The sequence below is a fragment of the Erinaceus europaeus genome, chromosome 3 (assembly GCF_950295315.1).
Source record: "Erinaceus europaeus chromosome 3, mEriEur2.1, whole genome shotgun sequence".
Taxonomy (NCBI): domain Eukaryota; kingdom Metazoa; phylum Chordata; class Mammalia; order Eulipotyphla; family Erinaceidae; genus Erinaceus; species Erinaceus europaeus.
The window spans coordinates 49184090-49199264 of NC_080164.1; positions in this window are offsets into that span (position 1 = coordinate 49184090).

Below are 15175 nucleotides of genomic sequence, written 5' to 3' on the forward strand. Positions count from 1 at the left end.
AGAGAAGCAATTACAGAAAACAAATCTCCTATTGTGCACACCATAAAATTTTTTTAGGACGACATCAGTGACTCTGAGGAAGATGATCAGAGCCCTGTGAGTTTCAGAATGGAAGAAACCACAGAGCCACCTGCAGATGGCAAACATCTGCAGGAACATGAAGTGGGCCAAATGCCGGCCACTGAAGAGCTTCCACTAGAAGCCGATGACTCCCTCAGCCTAGCATGTGGAGACCATCAGGGGAGATGGGACCCCCTGGGTTCCTGTAAATGCCTCCTACCAGACTGACTATCACCATGAAAATGGAATGGCACCACCGCCCATGACTGAGGACCTGTCACAGGAACAGGAAGATTCCAGCTCAGCTTCCAGCCACCAGGAGTCCTTCCTTTTGGAGCAGCTACTAGAGGACACCCCAGGTCTCTGCGCTGGAGGTGACTCTACCTGGACCCTGGGAAGCTCTGTTGGCAGAGGCCACCAGAAGAGCATCTTGGTGGCTATGGGCCAGAGGAGTAACACTGTCACCACCCTCCATGATGTGGAAAGCATCTGGCAGAGCTCCATGTCCACCCGTTTGCACGGGGCCCTCTTATGGCTGCCTCTGCTGGACCTCACCGCCTCTGAGCTCAGGTTGAATATCTGATGGGCTATGGGGACAGGGCCACGCACAAGGTGTTACTCTACAACTATGCCCTGGGCAACCCCATCATCCCCGTGAACCTGGCAGTGGAGGATATCAGGGACTGTGTCTATCTGGTCTACCAGAAGGAGGAGGCCACCCACACTCAGTTCTTCTGCCTCATGGCCGTGCTGTGCACCCACAACCATACAGAGCTTAACGAGGAGGAGAGGGAGGAGTGAGACCCTCCATCCTGGTCCCTGTTCTGCTAAAGGCATGACAGCCTCCTAATTTCAAGCTGGGAGAGTGATACCTACAGAAAGGCGCAGTGATGGACCATCTCAGACCTCTCTGAGCGGGGTCCAGGCAGCACCCTGTCTACACCCTGCTCAGCTGCTAAGGTGCTCAGGGCTCCTCTCAGCACCTTGCTGGGGGCTCCCCTGGCAGGTCTACAATCAGTGAGGCCACCTGGGTGTCTGCTGGAATGCCTACAGCCAGCCTTCCCCTTCCTAGAACTGACCCTTTCTTTTTCCTGTTAGTTTATGATATACAATTGAGAACAATTATATTCTAATACTTTGCAGGATTTTGAATGATTCCTCAGTCCTGCCATCTATGTGTAAATTTCCTGGTGGAAGACATGAAGCCCTCTGACTAAGACAGTTCTTTTAAAGTTTTTGTCCAGTGGGGTCACAATGGAAAATGTCAACATTCCATATCCAGCTCATTTCATTTGAGTCATTTTCCTTGATCCCTTACACCCTGGTCTATTCACAGAAATTTCTCGCTTATTATTCTTTTCATGCTATATATGTAGTTATATAGTCTTTTACTGTATTTTCTTGCTTATTGCTATAATAAATATCACTTCCTGAAAAAATTTTTATTTATAAAAAGGAAACATTGACAAAACCATTGGATAAGAGGGGTACAGCTTTGCACAATTCCCACCACCAGACCTATGTATACCAACCCCTCCCCTGATAGCTTTCCTACTCTTTAACCCTCTCAGAATATGGACCCAAGATCATTGTGGGATACAGAAGGTTGAAGGTCTGGCTTCTGTAATTGCTTTCCCACTGAACATGGGCATTGCAGGTTGATCCATACTCCCATCCTGTCTCTCTCTTTCCCTAGTGGAGAAGGGCTCTGGGGAAGCAGAGCTCCAAGGCACATTACACCATAAAAATTTATGCTTTGTACTCCCGGAGATAGAGACTAGGGACCCTTCCAATGCAAGAGAGGGTATATGGAACTCTGGTGGTAGGAATTATATGAAATTGTACCCCTCTTATGTCACAATTTTGTCAATTATTATTAAATCACTAATAAAATAAAATAATAAAAAGACAACAGTATAATGAAAATAGAAACTTCTAAGGACCATACAGAAATACTGAGATAAATTGGTTCAAGTTGGGGCCAGATGGTCATGCACCTGGTTAAGTACTCAAATTGCAGTGCACAAGGACCTGGGTTCAAACCCCTGGTCCCTACTTGCAGGGGAGGAGACTTCACCGGTGGTGAAGTAGTGTTGCTGGTGTCTCTCTGTCTTTCTCCCTCTCTCCCTTTTCCTCTCAATTTCAGACTGTCTCTATCAAATAAATAAAGATAATTTTTAAAAATTAAAGTGAGAGAAAGAGAGAAGCAACAAGAACACTATGAAAATGCTGCTTCTCCCACAGTTTCAGCTAATGCTCCTCAGCTCTCTCTCTTAAAAAAAAAAATTAGTTCAAGTTCATAGGACACAGGTAAATATACAACATAAATTTATTTCTCTATATTCTAGCAGTGAACAGCTGGAAAATAGATTTTTGATAACATTAAGGAGAACAATATTTTAAGTAAATATTGATAGTAACAGAAGTACAAGTGTTATTAACAGATAACAATAAAATATAATTGATTAAGACTGAAATTAATAAGAAAACATTATTTATGTTTAACTGGAGCACTGCTCAAACCTGGCTAATGGTAGTGCTGTGATTAAACCTGGAACTCTGGGGCTTCAGGGCATGAATGTCTTTTTGCATAACTACTATGCTATCACCCCAATCCTGGAGGGATACTTTATAATTTAGACTGAAAAACACAAAACCAGTTAAAATGGCAATCCTCCTTTGATTCTACTGAATCTCTGTTAAATGCCAGGGGAATTTTCCTGTGTACAAATTGACAGGATGACCCTAAATTAGAAACACAATGACCCTAGATTAGTCAATTCACTTTTGAAGAAAATAACAAATTTGGAGGACTTCTGGGATATCAAATTATGAAATTTACTCATTACTTATTGTATTCCAGACACTGAAATATTTGGGTAATGATAATGTTTAAATTAGTAAATTGGAGTTGAGAGTCGAGAAATAAATGATGATCACTTGACTTCTAGCAAAGGTACCAAAAACAGTTCAAGAGAGGAGAGGAGAATTTTTCCAACAATCAGTGCTGGAACAATTAGATATTTTCATTTTATGGACTGAGATCCTTGTTTCACACATTGTGTAACTCAAAATAGTTTATACATCTAAATGTAGGACCTAAAACTATAAAATATTTGGAAGATAACACTTGAGAAAAATTTTGCAACTTTGAGTAGACAACAAGCTATTATTATTATTAATTTTTTTTCATTGCACCAGAGTTATCTCTGGGGCTCTAGGGTTATCACTGGACCTCAGTGCCAGCACTACAAATCCAGTGCTCCTGGCAGCCATCTTTTGCATTTTTTTTCCCTATTTTATTAGATAGGACATAGAGAAATTGAGAGAAGAGGGGGAGATAGAGAGGTAGAGACAAAGGAGAAAGATAGACACCTGCAGTTCTGCATCACTGCTTGTGAAGCTTACCCTCCCCAGCCAATCCCCGCAGGTGGGAGCAGGGTTCAAAGCCAGGTCCTTGCACATGGTAATATTGTGGGCAGTAATCACTGCCGAGCCTTTGCTTAAATATGATGACAAGGAAACAATAAATTTAAGGGTGTCTGCTCTTTGTATTAACTTAACATCCTGTAGTATAATTTAAGGCACAGCTAGTGACTTAAACCAATTGCTTATAGTTCCAGAGCATAGCTCAGCTGGGTTTCCTGCCTAGGGTCTTAGGAAGTTGTAATCAAAGCATCTGGACTCATAATGGTCTGATATTTACTGTGCGAAGTGGCATTTTCCCTAATTGGCAGAGGTTTTGGCAATATTCTAGCATCTCTAGGATTCAGGTTAACTTGCTTCTTTAAACCAGTAACAAAGAGGCTCCCTTCCAAAGACATCAATAACAAAAGTGAAAAAGAGAAGGCATCAATTTGGAGAAGACAGCTGTAGTCACACATATCAAGATTTGCAAACTATGGCTTGTGACTTGTTTTGATAAGACAGAGAACCAAAAAAAAAAGTATTTTTTTAAGGATAGCAACAACAAAAATGAATAAATAAATAAATAAACAAATCAACAAAATAATGAGAAAGAGAGAACCAGAGCACCAATCCAACATATCCAGGTTCAGAGATTGAATTTGGGAATTTACATGATTTCTACCATTGGGTTACCTTCAAGCTGCTTTACACCTGGTTAAGCACACATGCTACAGTGCATAAGAATCCAGGTTCAAGCCCTTGATCCCTACCTGCAGGGTGGAGGCATCACAAGAGAAAAGGCAGTCCTATAAATATCTGTCTCCTCTCTATCTCTTTCTTCCATCTCAAATTCTTTTTTTTTTAATTTTTTTAAATTTTTTTTATTTAAGAAAGGATTAATTAACAAAACCATAGGGTAAGACAGATACAATTCCACACAATTCCCACCACCCAATCTCCATATCCCACCCACCCCCCCATAGCTTTCCCATTCTCTATCCCTCTGGGAGCATGGACCCAGGGTCATTGTGGGTTGCAGAAGGTAGAAGGTCTGGCTTCTGTAATTGCTTCCCCGCTGAACATAGGCGTTGATTGGTTGGTCCATACTCCCAGTCTGCCTCTCTCTTTCCCTAGTAGGGTGGGTCTCTAGTAGGGTGGGGGAAGCAGAGATCCAGGACACATTGGTGGGGTCTTCAGTCTAGGGAAGCCTGGTCGGCATCCTGATGACATCTGGAATCTGGTGACTGAAAAGAGAGTTAACATGCGAAGCTAAACAAATTGTTGAGCAATCATGGGCCTAAAGCTTGGAATAGTGGAGAGGAAGTGTTAGGGGGGTACTCACTGCAAACTCTAGTGTACTTCTACTTTTAGGTATATATTTTGCAGTAGTTTACAGATACGTGTGAACATATGCTCTCTCTCACAGAACCTGGTCTGTATGTAGGTTTTGGGACTTTGTTAGAAAGTGAACCAACTGAGATGGAATTAGAGTATACTATGAAAGGAAAGGTCTCACCCGAGTAATGAAGCTGAAGGGTTGTCATTAAACACGTGAAGTCTCTGGACACAGTCTGAAGTGAAGCATATTGAGGTGGCAATCGTTGTGTTGGTTAGGTTGTGATCAGCAGATGCAATATTATTTGATATGGATTGGGAGAGGCATACGGGAAAGTGGGCCCTATCCAAGGGTTCCAGGACTGGGGGAAGTAGAGGCTCTATAGTGGAGATGTGAGGTTCCTGATGCTTTAGGGTTCAAAAAGACAATCAATAGTTAATGTTATCATCACATTATTTGGTAATAGGGTTAATTTTGAAAAGTCCTTTTGTTAGGGTTTGCTGTACAGTACCCAGTATCTTGTATATAGCTGTGCTATTGGTTGCTTCTGATCTACTTGGTGTAGGCTTTGGAGAGTGTCTGCATATCAATTACACAGCCTATATATTGAAAAGATTCAGTTTGTGTTTTGAAAAACTTTGAGACATACAATTAATTTTCCCCCTCTCGTATTAATTAACTAGTGATTTATATGACTACATTTTACTAGGAGTGTACATAAACACCATTCCCACCACCAAAATACTGTGAGCCATCCCTCCCACCCACTCCCACCCCCCACTGTCCCAGGAAGCTGCATGTCCACCCCTCACCACAGGGTTTTTACATTGATGCCCTACTTACAATTTGGTCAGGTCCTGCTTTTAGTTTCCCTTTCAGATCTTCTTACTCAACTTCTGTTGATGAGTGGGATCATCCCATACTCATCTTTATCTTTCTGACTTAGCTCACTTAACATAATTCCTTCTAGCTCTGTCCAAGATGGGTCAGAGAAGGTGGGTTCATTGTTCTTGATAGCTGCATAGTATTCCATTGTGTATATATACCACAGCTTTCTCAGCCACTCATCTGTTGTTGGGCACCTGGGTTGCCTCCAGGTTTTAGCTATTATGAATTGTGCTGCTATGAACATAGGAGTACACACCTCTTTTTGGTTGGGTGTTATGGAGTCCTTGGGGTATAACCCCAGGAGAGGAAATACTGGATCATATGGAAGGTCCATGTCTAGCCTTCTGAGAGTTTTCCAGACTGCTCTCCACAGAGGCTGGACCAATTTACATTCCCACCAGCAATGTAAAAGGGTTCCTCTGTCCCCACAACCTCTCCAGCATTTGTTGCTGCTGTCCTTTTTGATGTATGCTATTCTTACAGGAGTGAGGTGGTATCTTAGTGTTGTCTTAATTTGCATTTCTCTGACAATCAGTGACCTAGAGCAGTTTTTCATATGTTTGTTAGCCTTTTGGATCTCCTCTGAGGTGAATGGTTTGTTCATATCCTCTGCCCATTTTTGGATGGGGTCATTTGATTTTTTTGGTGTTAAGTTTGCTGAGCTCTTTATATATTTTGGTGATTAGTTTCTTGTCGGATGTATGGCATATGAAGATCTTCTCCCATTCTGTGAGGGGTCTCTTTGTGTGTTTAATAGTTTCTTTGGATGTGCAGAAGCTTTTCAGTTTGATGTAGTCCCATTGGTTTGTTTTTGCTTAGGCTTCCTTGCAATTGGGTTTATTTCATCAAAGATGTCCTTGAGGTGTAGGTGGGAAAATGTTTTACCAATGTTTTCCTCTAAGTATTTGATGCTTTCTGGTTTGACATCTAGGTCTTTGATCCATTTGGAGTTGATTTTTGTTTCTGGTGAGATAAAGTGGTTCAGTTTCATTCTTCTGCATGTTACAACCCAGTTTTCCTAGCGCCATTTATTGAAGAGAGTCTTCTTTTTCCATTTAATCCTTTGGGCCCCCTTATCAAAGATTAGATGTCCATAGGTGTAGGGATTTGTTTCTGGGCTTTGAATTCTGTTCCACTGGTCTGTGTGCCTATTTTTGTTCCAGTACCATGCTGTTTTGATGATGATGGCTTTATAATATAGTTTAAGGTCTGGGAGTGTGATGCCTCCATTTCTGTTTCTTTTCCTTAAGATGTTTTTGGCAATTCTAGGTGAATTCATGTTCCAGATAAATGATTGTAGTGTTTGTTCTATTCTCTTAAAGAAGCATGGTGGAACTTTGATGGGTATTGCATTAAATTTGTATATGGCTCTGGGAAGAATATTCATTTTGATGATATTTATTCTTCCAATCCATGAGCATGGGATATCTTTCCATTTCTTGGTATCAGTTTCTATTTCCTTGAGTAGTGACTCATAGTTTTCAGTATATAAGTCTTTCACTTCTTTGGTCAACTTTATTCCTAGGTATTTTATTGACTTTGCTGAAACAGCAAATGGGAGTGATTTCTGGATGTCTTCTTCAGATTTAGTGTTTGCATAAAGAAATGGCACTGATTTTTGTACATTGATTTTGTAGCCTGATACCTTGCTCTATTGCCTAATAACTTCCAGTAGTTTTCTGCTGGATTCTTTAGGTTTTTCTACATATACTATCATATCATCTGCAAATAGTGAGAGCTTGACTTCTTCCCTTCCAATCTGTATTCCTTTGATTTCTTTCTCTTGCCTGATTGCTATGGCAAGAACTTCCAATACCATGTTGAAGAGTAATAGTGACAGTGGACAGCCCTGTCTAGTCCCCGATCTGAGGGGGAATGCTTTCAGCTTCTGTCCATTGAGTATGATGTTGGCTGTAGGTTTGCTATATATAGACTCCACTATCTTGAGGAATTTCCTGTCTATGTCCATTTTTTGTAGAGTTTTGAGCATGAATGGGTGTTGGATTTTGTCAAAGGCTTTCTCTTTATCTATTGAGATAATCATGTGATTTTTGGCTTTGCTTTTTATTGATGTGGTGAATGACACTGATTGACTTACTGATGTTGAACCAGCCTTGCATTCCTGGGATGAATCCCACTTGGTCGTGATGAACAATCTTTTTGATATGTTGCTGTATCCGGTTGGCCAAGATCGTGTTTAATATTTTGGCATCTATGTTCATCAGAGATATTGGCCCGTAGTTTTCCTTTTTTGTTCTGTCCCTACCAGCTTTTGGTATCAGGGTGATGTTGGCTTCATAGAAGGTGGAAGGTAGTATTCCTGTTTCTTCAATCTTATGGAAAAGCTTAAGAAGTACAGGTACTAACTGTTTCCTGAAAGTTTTGTAGAATTCATTTGTGAAGCCATCTGGTCCAGGACTTTTGTTGTTGGGGAGATTCTTTTTTTTTTTTCTTTTTTTTTTTTTCTTTTTTATTTAAGAAAGGATTAATTAACAAAACCATAGGGTAGGAGGGGTACAACCCCACACAATTCCCACCGCCCAATCTCCCTATCCCACCCCCTCCCCCGATAGCTTTCCCATTCTCTATCCCTCTGGGAGCATGGACCCAGGGTCATTGTGGGTTGCAGAAGGTAGAAGGTCTGCTTCTGTAATTGCTTCCCCGCTGAACATGGGCATTGACTGGTCGGTCCATACTCCCAGTCTGCCTCTCTCTTTCCCTAGTAGGGTGGGTCTCTGGGGAAGCTGAGCTCCAGGACACATTGGTGGGGTCTTCAATCCAGGGAAGTCTGGCCGGCATCCTGATGAGTTGGGGAGATTCTTAATAAAGGTTTCAATTTCTTTGTCTGTGATTGGTGCATTTAGATTTTGTAGTTCTTCTTGGTTCAGTTTTGGAAGGGCATATGCTTCTAGGAATTGTTCCATTTCTTCCAGATTCTCTAGCTTGGTGGCGTATAGTTGTTTATAGAAGTTTCGCAGGATTCTCTGGATTTCTGTGGTGTCAGTTGTGATATCTCCTCCATCATTTACAAGTCTATTAATTTGAGTCTTCTCTCTTTTTTGTTTGGTGAGTCTGGCTAGGGGTTTGTCAATTTTGTTTAATCTGTAAAAGAACCAACATTTGGCTTCATTGATCTTTTGTATGGTTCTTTTAGTTTTGATGTTGTTTATTTCTGCTCTAACTTTAGTGATTTCTGTCCTTCTGGATGATTTAGGGTTCCTTTATTCCTCTTCCTCTAAGTCCTTGAGGTGTGCAGTGAGGTTGTTCATTTGAGCTTCTTCTTGGTGTTTAATATGTGATTGTATGGCTATAAGTTTCCCTCTCAGTACTGCTTTAGCTGTGTCCCAAATATTTTGATAGGTTGTGTCTTCATTTGCATTTGTTTCTAGGAACATTTGAATTTCCTGCTTGAGTGAATCTCTGACCCAGTGGTTCTTAAGGAGTATGTTGTTTAGTTTCCAAATTCTGTGACTTTAATAATTCTCTGTTTGTTGTTAAGTGTTAGTTTTACTCCACTGTTGTCTTAGAAGATACTTGGGATGATTTTGATGCTCTTGAATTTATTGATGCTGTGTTTGTGGCCTAACATCTGGTCTATCCTTGATTGTGTGTGTTATGTGGATTTGAAAAGAAGGTGTATTCCAGTTTTTTGGGGTGGAGGACTCTGAAAATGTCCAACAGGTGTAGTCTGTGCATCTCTTCATTCAATTCTCTTGTATCTTTGTTGGTTCTCTGCTTTGTGGATCTGTCTAAGTGTGAGAGTGGGGTATTGAAGTCTCCCACTATTATTGTATTACTATTGATGTATTTTTGAAATTCTTTCAGTAAGTGCTTGATATTTAGATGGTCCCTCATTGGTTGCATAGATGTTAATGATTGTTAAGTCTTCTTGGCTGATTGATCCTCTAATCATTATGTAATGTCCTTGCCTATCTTTTATTACTTTATTTAATTTAAAATCTATCGTGTCTGAGATGAGAATGGCTGTTCCTGCCCTTTTTTTTGGTCCGTTAGCCTGTATGATAGTTTTCCATCCTTTCATTTTAAGTCTGTGTTTATTTTGTTGTGACAGATGGGAGTCTTGCAAGCAGCAAATGGTTGGATTATGTTTTCTGGTCCATCCCCCAATTCTGTGCGTTTTGATGGGTGAGTTTAAGCCATTGATATTTATTGAAATTATGAATTTAATGTATTGTAGTGCCATTCTTCAAAAAAAAATTTTTTTTTGTTTGCTCTGATATATTGCCAGTATTATAGTGATGTTCTTGTTTATAAGAGGTCTTTTAGAACCTCTTTCAGGGCTGGTTTGGTGATGGTTGCCTCCTTTAACTGTTGTTTGTCTAAGAAGGTTTTGATTCCTCCATCCAGTTTGAATGAAAGTCTAGCAGGATATATTATCCTTGGTTGAAACCCTTTTTGATTCAGGGCTCGATAGATATCTTGCCATTCTCTTCTGGCTTTTAGAGTTTGAGTGGAGAAGTCTGCAGATAATCTATGGGTTTTCCCTTGTATGTGACTTTTTGTTTCTCTCTTGTAGCCTTTAGGATCCTTTCTTTATCCTTACTTCTTCTCATTGTGACTATGATGTGTCTTGGTGTCTTCAGGTCTGGGTTGATTCTGTTTGGTACTCTCTGGGCCTCTTGAATCTTGATGGCCTTTGTGTTATTCAGGCCTGGGAAGCTTTCTTCTATTATTTCCTCTAGAATGTTTGCTTCCCCTTCCTCTCTTTCTTCCTCTGGCAGGTCAATTATATGAATGTTACTTCTTTTGAGATCATCCTATACGTCTCTGTTGTTGTTTTCAGTGTCTCTCAATCTCTTTTTAAGCTCTTTCACCTCTTTCTTTGTTTTCTCTAACTCATCCTGTCTGACTAATTCTGTTTTATGCTTCTGTTAGTCTGCTTTCCCATGCCTCAGCTTCTTTCTTCATTACAGCTATTTCAGCTTTCAGTTCTCTAATTGCCTCAAGATAATGAGTATTTTCCTTGGGGGTCTCAACTGTTGTTTCCCTAATACTGCCATTCCTTTATTCCAATGTTGTTTTCATTTCTGTGATTAATAAGTTTATTATTGCTTGCATACTTTTCTTATCTATGATTACTTCTGAAAAGAAAGAGGGGATAGCAAGAATAGACAGTTATGGAAATCTACTATCCACTGTATATTCTAGGGGTACAAGAGGGGAAATGGAAGAATAGCAGAGATACACAGATAGAGAGTTCACTCTGAGTCAGATTTCTTCCCCAAAATAATTCACAAATTTAGAAAGGCAAAGAAGAAGGAAGGAAGAAGTGTATGACAAGATAAAAAAAAAAAAAGAAAAAAAGAAAAAGAAAAAAGAGACAAGTGAGAGAAAAGGGAAAAGATAAGAAAAAGAGCTGTAATTAAAGAGCATTCAAAGGAAAGGTTTTTTTTATTACTTTATTTTTAATTTAATTTTTTTAATTAGCTAGGAGGAAGAGGGAGGTGGAGTCTGTAGAGGAGGTAGGAGTAAGGAGACAAGTTCCTCGCACAATAGATAATATGTCCACTACCCTAGCAATGAAAGATACCCTAAGAGTCAATTCTGATCAACCTAAAGGGGGGGAAGATATATGCCTTTATATAATATTAATAATAAAATAGAGCAGGGTAAAAAAAAAAAAAGAAAACCCTGTCCAGGTTACCTCAAACCTCGTGATCAGAGGCAGCTGATAGTTAAGAATGAGAAAAAAAAAAAAAAAACCTCAGGACTAGACAAGGATAGCTGTAATAGACAGTTATGCAAATCTACTATCCACTGTATATTCTAGGGGTAGCTAAAGGAGGAAGGGAAGTTGAGCAGAGATACTCGCAGTGAGAGTCCACACTGAGTCAGAATTCTTCCCCAAAATAATTCCCAAGTGTGTATCAGTGAATTCAAAAAAGCACACTGTTTGGTGTTGTGGGTGCTGGGGCCTGTGGCTTTGTAAACTGTAGGATTAAGGAAGAAAGGATGACAAGAATGAGAAAAATTAAAAAAAAGAAAGAGAGAGAGAAAAATGAAAAAGATAAGAAAAAGAACAGTCATAAAAGAGTAGTGAAAGGAAAGGGTTATTTATTTATTTATTTTTAATTATTTAATTAGCTATGTGGGGTGAGGTGGGGGGGTTGGTTACTTAGAAAGAAAAAAGGCCAGAAGTTTCAGAAGGGTATAGACTTAGAATGAATGATACTCCCTGGTGGGATAGGAATTTGGTAAAGACAGAAGCTCAGCAGGGGAGCCTGCTAGGAGCTGGTCCCCAGGGACTGGTTGGGGGGGAGAAAGGGGAGGGGGTGTGCTTAATAATTAAAAGGAAAAAAATTTATTTTCCCTTTTTTTCTACTCTATTTCTTAACCCAAATTAAGTTATAGTCACCCCCTTGGTGTCACTGCTAGGACCCTTATTGACTGGCCTACTAAAGGCAGAAAATCCTACCGTTTCCAGAAGATGTGGTCAGAGCTCAAGCCACTAGCTGCTTCTCAGTCCGCCATCTTCCGGGAACCTCTCCATCTCAATTTCTACCTCTAAAATAAATAAACAAGGGAGTCTTGCACAGTGGGTTAAGCGCACGTGGTGCAAAGCGCAAGGACAGGCCTAAGCAGCCCGGTTCCAGGCCCTGGCTTGCCACCTGCAGGGCATTCACTTCACAAGGGTTGAAGCAGGTCTGCATGTATCTGTCTTTCTCCCCCCCTCTGTCTTCCCCTTCTCTCTCCATTTCTCCCTGTCCTATCCAACAACAGCGACATCAATAACCACAACAATGTTCAACAATAAGGGCAACAAAAGGGAAAATAAATATAAAAAATTTAATAAAATAAATAAAAAAATTTAAAAAAGAATATGACCCCCACAGACATGAAATATTTGCTATTTTTTTATGTGTAAAAATATTTGTAACCCTCTGCTAGAACAGGATAAAACACTTATATTCAAAATATAATATGGAAATATAATATATATCGAATACAGAAAACACTTTTAATCGCTTCTCGGCCTTTTGGGTAAGATCAAGTGTAGAAAACACTTTTACAAAAAAAAAAAAAAAAGAAAACACTTTTACAGCTCATTAAGAAAGACAAATATCTCACTAAAAGTGGGTGTTGGGTGTTTTAGGTAAGGTATTTCCCCTCCTCTGCCATTTTCATCCCTTAATCCCTGAATCTGTGGGATTCAAAGTGTGGAAGGGAAGGGCATGAAAGATAGCATAATGGTTATGCAAATAAATTTCATGCCTGAGGCTCTGAGGTCCCAGGCCCAATCTTCTGAACTACCATCATCCAGAGCTGAGAAGTGCACTGGGAAAAAAAAAAGTGGAAGGAAAGCAATTTCCTGCTTGGGGGATGGGGGGAGTGGGGGAGATACCTAGAAAGAAGAGAAAGAATTTAGTGACATTTAGAATAAAAACTAGTCCCTGGATGAATGTTCGCACAAAACAAAAAGAAAATGTAAGAGTTTTTAAGTCCATGAAAAGATGCTCATAATAAATAGTCATTGGGGAAATGTGAGTTAAAAGGAGACATTTCTACCACACTATGGAAGCTTTAAACAAAAAGGCTAGTAACTTCCAGTATAGCTGAGGATATGATATAACTGGAACTTTTCTATATTGCTTGCGTGAATGGAAAATGAGACCTTAGAAAACAATTTAGCAGTTTTTCAAAAATTGAAATACAGCATATCAAAGTTAGTAAGAGATTCGATATTTGTTATTCCCACTACACACACGAAAAAAGAAATCATCATATAACTTGGTAGCTTGATGTGAGCTCATGCTGCAATGGTAATCCTTTAGCTATATATAAATTTGCCAGATCAACATACCGTACATCTTAAACTGCATAACATGTCAATTACATTTCAATAAAAAGCAAAAACTCACACATTTCTTCCTAGGTATGTAGCTGAAGACAATGAAAACATTAAGTGCACATGAAGAACCATACACATGTGTTCACTGCAGCCAGAGTAGCCAAAACAGAAACAATCCAAATACCATCAGCCTGTGAGCAGATGAACAAAGTGTTGTGTAGTCATAAAATGGAACATGGTTCATCAATAAAAGGGAACAAATTACAGATACATGTTGCAGCATAATGAATCTCAAAATATTATGCTAAGTGAAAGAAGCCAGACACAGAAAGACTACATATTGCTTGATTCCATTTATGTAAAGTTTCCAGAAGAGGCAAATTTATAGAGACAGAAAACAGATGAGTGGTTGCCTGGGGCTGGGAACAGAAGCAGGCTTTGACTGCAAACAGACACAAAGGAGGTTTTGAGGTGGTAGAAATGTTTTTGAGCTAGGTTGCACAATTCTATAAATTGCCCAAATTCCAATTACTTGTAATGATGAGTGCATATCAGGGTATGTAATTTGTACCTCCATAAGAAGGCAGTAAGAATTAAGTTCACTAAAAATAGAAGAAAATAAATGCGACTGCAGTGTTCATCTGTAATAATTAATTAATTAATTAATGCCTCCTAGGTTATCGCCTGCATTATGAATCCACTGTTCCTGTGGCTATTTTTTTCAATTTTTTGCACAGTACAGAGAGAAATAGGGGAAGGGGAAGATAGAGAGGGAGAGAAATATACCTGCCTACCAGCTTTATCACTTGTGAAGTGACCACCCCCCCCACTACTACCCCCTCAGGTGGGGAGCCAGGAGCTCAGACCAGGATTCTTGCTCCAGTCCTTATACTTGGTGCTATGTGCACTTAACCTGGTGTGCCACCACTCACCACCCTGTGAGTAATATTTATATAGACATAACTGAATATAGATTTAATCTACAAAATGAATATAATTGTGTTGGAATCCAGGAGCAGGAAAAGGAGAAGGTTTAGGAGAATAAGATAGTAAAGTGCTCAACTGATACAGTAAGATAATTTGATTATGTCTAAAATTGGTGTATCTACATATGGCAAGGTATACATATTATTTAAATATGTTAAGTTAGGTAAATGTAAAAATAAAAGCAGGAAAAAAGTAACTTTCTATGAAATCATCAAGTACATTAAGAAAAACTTAATAGGAGAAACAATTATTTAAAAATTATAAGACTTTCAAACTTTGATTTTTTCAAACTTGTTTTTATATCTTAATGCACAAGTATTCTTATTTTTTTTCTTCTTTTGTTTTGTATTTCATCTTTTACTAGGAGAATTTTTTTTCTTTATTTTCTTTCTTTCTTTTTCTAAAATTCTGTTTCCCATTAACTCTACTGAGTTGCTTTTTAACTTTTTGTTTTGTTTTGTTTTTTAGAAACAAGGGGATACAGAGAAAGAGACATAGACCACAACACTGAAATCCTTTCAGTGCTGTAGACACTGGGCTCAAAACCTGGGTCACCTACATGTAAAAGTAGAGCACTATCCAAGTGAAATATGTATTAAGTTTTTGAAACTATACTCCTGTGAGTATATAGCAAAATGGTTATACAAACAGGCTCTCATACTTAAGATTCTGAGGTCCCAGGTTTA